Source organism: Octopus bimaculoides, chromosome 16 (genome assembly GCF_046866305.1).
Source record: "Octopus bimaculoides isolate indiv1 chromosome 16, ASM4686630v1, whole genome shotgun sequence".
NCBI classification, from domain to species: domain Eukaryota; kingdom Metazoa; phylum Mollusca; class Cephalopoda; order Octopoda; family Octopodidae; genus Octopus; species Octopus bimaculoides.
The window spans coordinates 11,230,356-11,237,855 of NC_142943.1; the positions used below are offsets into that span (position 1 = coordinate 11,230,356).

At 35.4% G+C, this 7,500-nt stretch overlaps 1 long non-coding RNA gene across 3 annotated transcripts in view; it reads right to left on the minus strand.

The window, feature by feature from the left end:
- Positions 1-3,989: 3,989 nt before the first annotated feature.
- The window catches only part of LOC128249696 (uncharacterized), a 152,382-nt gene continuing 148,871 nt past the window's right edge, over positions 3,990-7,500 (minus strand). For all 3 annotated transcript variants that reach the window (XR_016244579.1, XR_016244578.1, XR_016244577.1), the window contains 2 exons: positions 6,864-6,922; positions 3,990-5,604 (listed from right to left, as the gene is read on the minus strand). This is a non-coding gene — a long non-coding RNA (uncharacterized LOC128249696). The remainder of the gene's footprint in view (positions 5,605-6,863; positions 6,923-7,500) is intronic.

A 7,500-nucleotide genomic window follows, 5' to 3' on the forward strand; every position in this document is an offset into this window, starting at 1 on the left:
GAACACAACAATCTACGAAACGAATGCACATATAATAACTTTTATTGTCTAAATCAACTGTTTGTCTCCATACAGCTGCATATCCATTCCTTTTAACTTGAAATATAAACCAAACATATAAAATTAAGTCAGTTTTAAACTTCTTTAAGTCATCTCGCATGTAAACATCATTGTTTCCAAAGAATTCCTAAATGTCTCTCAAGAAGACTTGTAAAATAAGACAAGTGACGTTCTATAAACAACCAGCAAACTTGCGTGGCGTATTTCAACACGCGATTAAATTCTTTTTTTCCCCCCTTCTATCATTCTTCTACTTTTGTTAGTAATTTGACAGCGGCCCTGTTCGTCGCTTTCACTGCTTTGAAGGGTTTTAGAGGAACAAATCGACCCCACTGCTTATTTTTAAGTCTGGTACATATTGTATCGGTTCCTTTTTACCGAAGTGTTGAGTTACGGGAATGTAAAGAAATCATCACTGGTTGTCGAGCGATGGATAGAAGACAAACTGGCACTCCGTCGATTACGACGATGAGTGCTCCAGTTGATCCGGTCACCGGAACAACCCGCTCGTGAAATTAACGTGCAAGTGGCTGAGCACTCCACAAGCACACGTAACTTTAACGTAGTCCTTAGCGAGATTCAGCGTGAAACAAAATGCGACAAGACTGGCTCTTGGTACTGCTCATTGTTGCCAGCCGATTGGACTGGAACAACGTCTTGCTCAAGGAGACACAACACGCTGCCGGGAATCGAACTCACGACCTTACGATTGTGAACCGAATATCCCTAACTACTAAACCACGCGCTCTCAGGATAAATACAAAGACACACACACATACATACATACATACGTACGTACATACATACGTACATACATAGATATATATATATACAAACAATATATGAGTATATGCATATATATGTACATGTATGTATATACGTTCATCCACATGTACATATAGATACATAACTGGGTACATGACGTGGCAAAAGAACAAGGACAAAAATGGTAAACAAGGTGCAACAAACAAGCAGGCCACATAGAAACATCCCCTTCATCAGCTGCCACCATTAAAACTCCGGCGTTTCGAAGAATTAAGGCAGTACACATCGTTAAAATGGTTCTTCCCACGAACACAAATTAAATTGATATATATACCGAGCTTCCATATAGTTTCCGTCTACCAAATCCACTCACACAGCGTTAGTCAGCCCGAGACTATATAGTAGAAGACACTTGGTTGAGGTGCTGTGGAGTGGAACTGAACCTGAAACCGCGTGGTTGCAAAGCAAGTTTTTTTTAACCACACAGGCATTGTTGTCTGAATAATCTGTCAAGTGAGAGAATAATTCTTTCTGATTTTATTTGCTGAAATGACGTATTGCTATAACACATTTCTCTTAAGAAAGAAAGAAAGAAAGAAAGAAAGGAAGGAAGAAAGAGAGAGAAAGAAAATATCTCTTCTGCAAGAATTATCGATTCTCCTCTTAGAATTTGTTACCAAATGTCTAGCAAATAATAAACTCTTGTGTTTTTTGCCTCTGTGTGTTTTTTCTCCCTTTATAACCGAACATAAACTAACATTAAAGTCTCGAATGAGTTCTTAATGTTAGTTTATGTTCGTAGAGTTGGTTCATATAGTTGTAACAAAATTTAGGCAGGCCTTAGAAAAAATCGGATCTTTGGTTATTTTGTCTATTCGACATTGCATTGTATTATTCCTCAAAGGAATTTTATTGATTATTTCAGTTGCTGGTTTGTATAACATGCTATGGAGAACCTCACCAACAGCTACTAGGATCAATTCTTCGTCAATAGTATGTGGTTTTCTGGCCCGGAAGAGTAGGTATGAAGAATTGTAAGAGATACGAAACTCCTCATTTTCATGCATTCTGTTGAAACGTCGGCCGTCTGCAAAATTGGTCCTGAATTGCTTCAAAACAAAATAGCGTATTTAATGGCATTCAAGACACTTTTTCCTTCAAAAAACGTTTCAAAAAATTACCTCGTTTCCTGTATGCAAAGTTGGGCCCATATTACATAACTTAATGTACTAAAAACACTTTTTCTCCTGAATACGCGCTGCTGAAATTGGAGTGCATCTAATATACCCGTATGTTTTTTATGCCATCAAAGACAGTAATTCTCTATATCTTTTTGTTAATTTTTCATTTGTTTCAATCATTAGTCAGCGGCCATGCTGGAGAACCGCTTTGAAGTCTCTTTAGTCAAATACATCGACCCCCAGTACTTATCATTTTTTAAGCCTGGTACTTATTCTATCGATCTCTTTTGCCGAACCGCTAAGTTTTAGGACATAAATACAACACCAGTTGTCAAGCGGTGTTGGGGAACAAACAAAGACACACACACACACGCATACAAAACACACACACACACGCATACAAAACACACACTCATATATATATATATATATATATATATATATATACACACACATACGTTAAGCTTCTTTCAGTTTCCGTCTACCAAATCCACTCACAAGGCTTTGGTCGGCCCGAAGCTTTAGTAGAAGACAATTAGCAAAGGTGCCACGCAGTGGGACTGAACTCAGAACCACGTGGTTGGGAAGCAAGTTTCTTACCACGCACACCCACGCCGACGCCAATATGAATTATTTCCAGGCACTTTTCTAATCCTGAAGGTTTCTTAGATTTATTGGAAATCACTTCTTGGCAAATAAAGAACATTTTTAATGCTTTGTGTGGGGGCGATGCAATAAAGTCATTTCTTAAATATTCGATACCACACTGTCGATATTTCTTGTTTGATCCTGCCGTTATGAGGTCGTTGGTACCATCTATGAAATCGTTGCAGCCGATTCTGTATAAATAATGCATGTTTATTCCATCAAAATTGCAAATTGTTGTAGACCATACATAGACATAATAATTACTAATTGTTAGAATTAATTATTGCAGCTGCAAAAACAGTGTCTTATTGATATTATTCATCGTCCTCGTTCACTTGCGTGGGGAATTTTCCCGTTTGGTTTGCGTTATTCAGTGTCTTTTTAACATTCGGCGTTTTAAAGAGACTTTTCCCTCTGATGCTAACCCGCAGCTAATAAGCGCATAAACAAAATACATGCATTAAGTATGTAACATCGATTATTTATGTATTATTAGAGTTGCTTATAATTCAAATTTAATATCGTATTACTTGTGTGGCGTTGTTGTACATAAGCAGATAGACTCTACACTATTTGCATATATACCTCAGATCAGTATTCTAATTCGTCTCGAGGTCATTCGAGTACACGATGCCTATGAGCAGCGAAAACAGTGAATTATCAATATCCATCGTTCTCGATTACATACAGAGCGAATTGCCTCGCCTGGTTTGAAGTACTCGGTATTTTCTTAAAGGGACTTTTCCCCCAGGACGCTATCGCACAGCTAATGAGTATATAAACAAAACACAAACAGTATGTGACATCGATAATGCTTACATTATCAAAGTTGCTTATATTCAAATATAATCATTCAACTACGGTAGTAGTAATTGAATAATATTCTTAAGGCCGCAATTTACTCACACGCAGCACCTTTCAGAGCTTGTCGCCAATTCAGTTCTTAGCCAAATTGAAAACTGTTAACATTTTTGAAGAGAACTGGTCCTGAGCTACATTTTGGCGTAAAAAAAATGAGATTTAATCCAGTAGAAAAAAAGTTTGTATCAAAATTTGTAGCAATAGGAGAGTAAGTAACGCCACCAATCAAGTTTAGATCTAAATAACTTTTTTTTCTTTATTTTAAAAGCAAAATATATTTATATTAGCTTCAATGATAAAAGAAATCATAAAGAATTTCATAGTTTTGTTCCCTGCAACAAAAATTTGTATCAAAAACGTTGTGAGGTAAAAATCATGAAAAAAAAAATAAGGCAAAAAATTGGATTTAAATATAATTAACATTTTTATTTTAAAAGCAAACTATATTTTAATTAAGCTTAAATGATAGGGCTCAATTCGAAGAATTTCATGGTATCAATCTCATGCAATGAAATTTTAAAAGAAAAAAGTTATCAGTGTTTGCTTCTCAAATTTGAGGATGATAATATAGTTCTATACTTTTTATGAATATAGTTCAATAAGGGGACTTTTGATTTATGTCACCGGCATCATTGACGGAAGGAAAAAATTATCAACGATACCATTAATTGACACATTTGACACATTATTAATTAGCATAATAACATAGCCTGGAAAAAAAAAACTTGCATTACATGAAAAAATGCGAGCAAGAGAAATAATATGCTTAAGATTATAAACCTGGAAAATTACAGGACAAGTTATTACACTTTGGAAAAGTTCACAATAACTTATTACAACTGGTAAAATACAGAACAAGAAAATTTTTACTTAAAATATTGCAGCTAAGGATAAAATTTGAATATTAAAAATTATTTGATTTTAATTTACAAAATAAAATTATAATTAAAAAAAAGGTACCATCATTTTGTTAAAATATTGACACACTAGAATACTTTAAAAATGAGAGCCAGAAGTACCAATATAGCTAAAGTTTTATGCAAAATAGAATACTATATATGATAGGCAAATTCGTTATGTAAAAAAATAGGCATTGGGTCAAGACTAAAAATGTGAAGAGTTGGCAATAACTCAAGCAAATTTTAGTGTGAATTTGTTGTTATAGGTAGATTTTACTGCAATAAGTAACTAATTTTTGTATTATTCTATTTATTGTACTAACTAATTATGTACTACTATTATTTTTTATAACCTATTTTCAAATTTCTAATTATTAATTAATAATTAAAAAAATGAATTTCTTTAAAGTGCAAAAAATATTTTAATTCAATTTAATTTTTATTTTTAATAGAAGTAACAATAAACAAACAGAAGTAATAACTTGTAACAAAATTTTTAGTTTTAATAAAAGCTTATATATTTTATTTGAAATTTTATCCTTAACTGCAATATTTTAAGTAAACATTTTCTTGTTCTGTACTTTAGTAGATGTCCCGAACTTTTTCAAGTGTAATAACTTCTGTAATTTTCTAGGTTTATATTCTTAAGATTGCTCGCATTTTACCATGTAATTAATAATTGCCTGGAGACAATTATTAGTAGGCGGTTGTCCGGGTGAGTGGATGCAGTTGGCCGGGTAGATAGGAGCAGTCGTCCGAGAGAGTTGTTCTTGATAGCAGTTAACTTTGTTGAAAGTTTTACCGGATACACAAGGAGGATATTTGAGTCCGTTATGAAATGAGCGGTTGAAATCAAAGTATCTTCGTCAGAAACACAATGTAAAACTAGTATCGAAACACGTCTGTCCGATTGGTTGGTATTCCCGAGCACTCTCGAGCGAGCCAACTTCGACAATGTTATATGTGTACGCATGTACGTGTGTGAGTGTATGTCGTATTGGTGTACGTATATATATTGATAGGAAGGACAACAAAAGAAAAGAAAGAGACCTCGATATTATGTAAATAGAGGAATTTATCTGTAAAAATATGTGACACTTATTTGGTAGCCATGATAAAACTCCGAGTTTCGGATGCCGGGGTGGGAGCCCACACCAACATCTCTTCAGTTATCCGGCCATTGAAAATTCCTGTGAAAAATGATATATGATATATATATATATATATAAATTTGTACGTGTGTGTGTATGTATATATATAATGTACGTCTATGTGTGTAGATACATATACATGCATATATATAAACATATATGTGTGTGTGTGTGTGTGTGTGTGTGCATGCGTGTGTTTGTGTATGTAGCTAGCTTGCCAGATGAATGGATGGAGAGAGAGAGAGAGAGGGAGGCGTGTACGCACGTTTCGTGTTCGTGTAAATGGAAGTGTGCATGTGTACGACACACCCGCACACAGGCACACACATACTGAGACACACTTACAGGCACACAAGCATACACTTATGTATATATACATGCATGCGTACATACATACACACACACATACATACATGCATACATACATACATACACGCATACATACATGCATACATATATACATTCATACATCATCGCTATTACTACGATAAAGTGAGGAGATCACATGGCTATTCCTCCGAGTGAGAAACCAATCAAAGCATTTCGTCCATTCTTTTATAGCTGTCTTTCAGTTACCAGCAGAGAACGTCAGACCTGCAGCTATACACTGAAGATTGCTAACAGAAGCTTTACTATCTCGGAAACGGGCGTTAATAAACCTGACTATCATTTCTGGCTGAGATTTTACACTATCTCTAGTCTTAGTAGCCATAAAGTTAGGCCTTTCATCATGGCGCCAGTCAAAGAGAATCAGGGAGAATTGTGTGTGTGTGTGTGTGTGTGTGTGCGTTAGTGTAGATCATACGCACGCCTACATACACAGGCGAAACACATACATGCCTAAAATTGCTTACACACGCTACTGCACTTATACATACACATACACACACTCGTACATGTATTTGAACATATATATATATATATATATGTTCGCATGCACACACACACGCGCATGTATATATATATGTGTGTATTTATGTATATGTATATGCATGTATATATATGTATATGTATATATATCGTCAACCTTATACATTCACTGTGTACGTCCGTTGGCTTTTGTTGGTTTTGTTTTTATTTTTGTTCTTATTTTTGATTTGCCTACATACATACACATATACATATATATGTACATATGTATATAAATATGTGTGAGTTACAAGTATGCTTATATGTATGCTTGCGCAGATAGACAGACAGACAGACAGATAGATAGATAGAATAGAATAGATAGATAGATAGATAGATAGATAGATAGATAGATAGATAGATAGATAGATAGATAGATAGATACTTACTATATACGTTTATGTGTATCCCTACATATATAAGTCTGCATTTTCGTTAAACCGATTGTCTGAAATGATTGAAGCAGACGATAGAATTTTTTCGAAACGCTTTAATTTATTTGGAAGGAACCAAAACGACGACAATCCCTCTTTTATTTAAAATAAAATAAAATAAATGAATAAATAAATAAAAATCGGAAGTAGGACGATGAGTTGACAGAAAGTTGGTGTCGGAATAAATAGTTTACAGTTTCTGGCCTTGTCCTTCTGTAATCAAGTGGTGGAGGTGATGGCACTGGTAGTGGTGATGGAGGTGGGGGGTTATGTGTTGCTGGTAATGGTAGTAGTGGTAGGTGATGGTAAGAGGATGGGATGAGGGGAAGGGATAGGGAGGTGGGGTGGGGAACACATTACTGATAAGGGTGGTAGTGATAAGGTGGCGACAGTGGTGGTGGCGGTCGTCGTCGTCGTCGTCGTCGTCGTCGTGGTATCTCTCCGTCGTTCGACGATGAGGATTCAGTTGTTCGACCAACTTCTCGAACTAATGATGCGTTAGTTGTGTCTGAGTATACCACAGACACGAGTACAGTAATCCCTCACCATATTGCGGTTCATCTAACGCGGTTTATTATTTAAGCTTACGCCG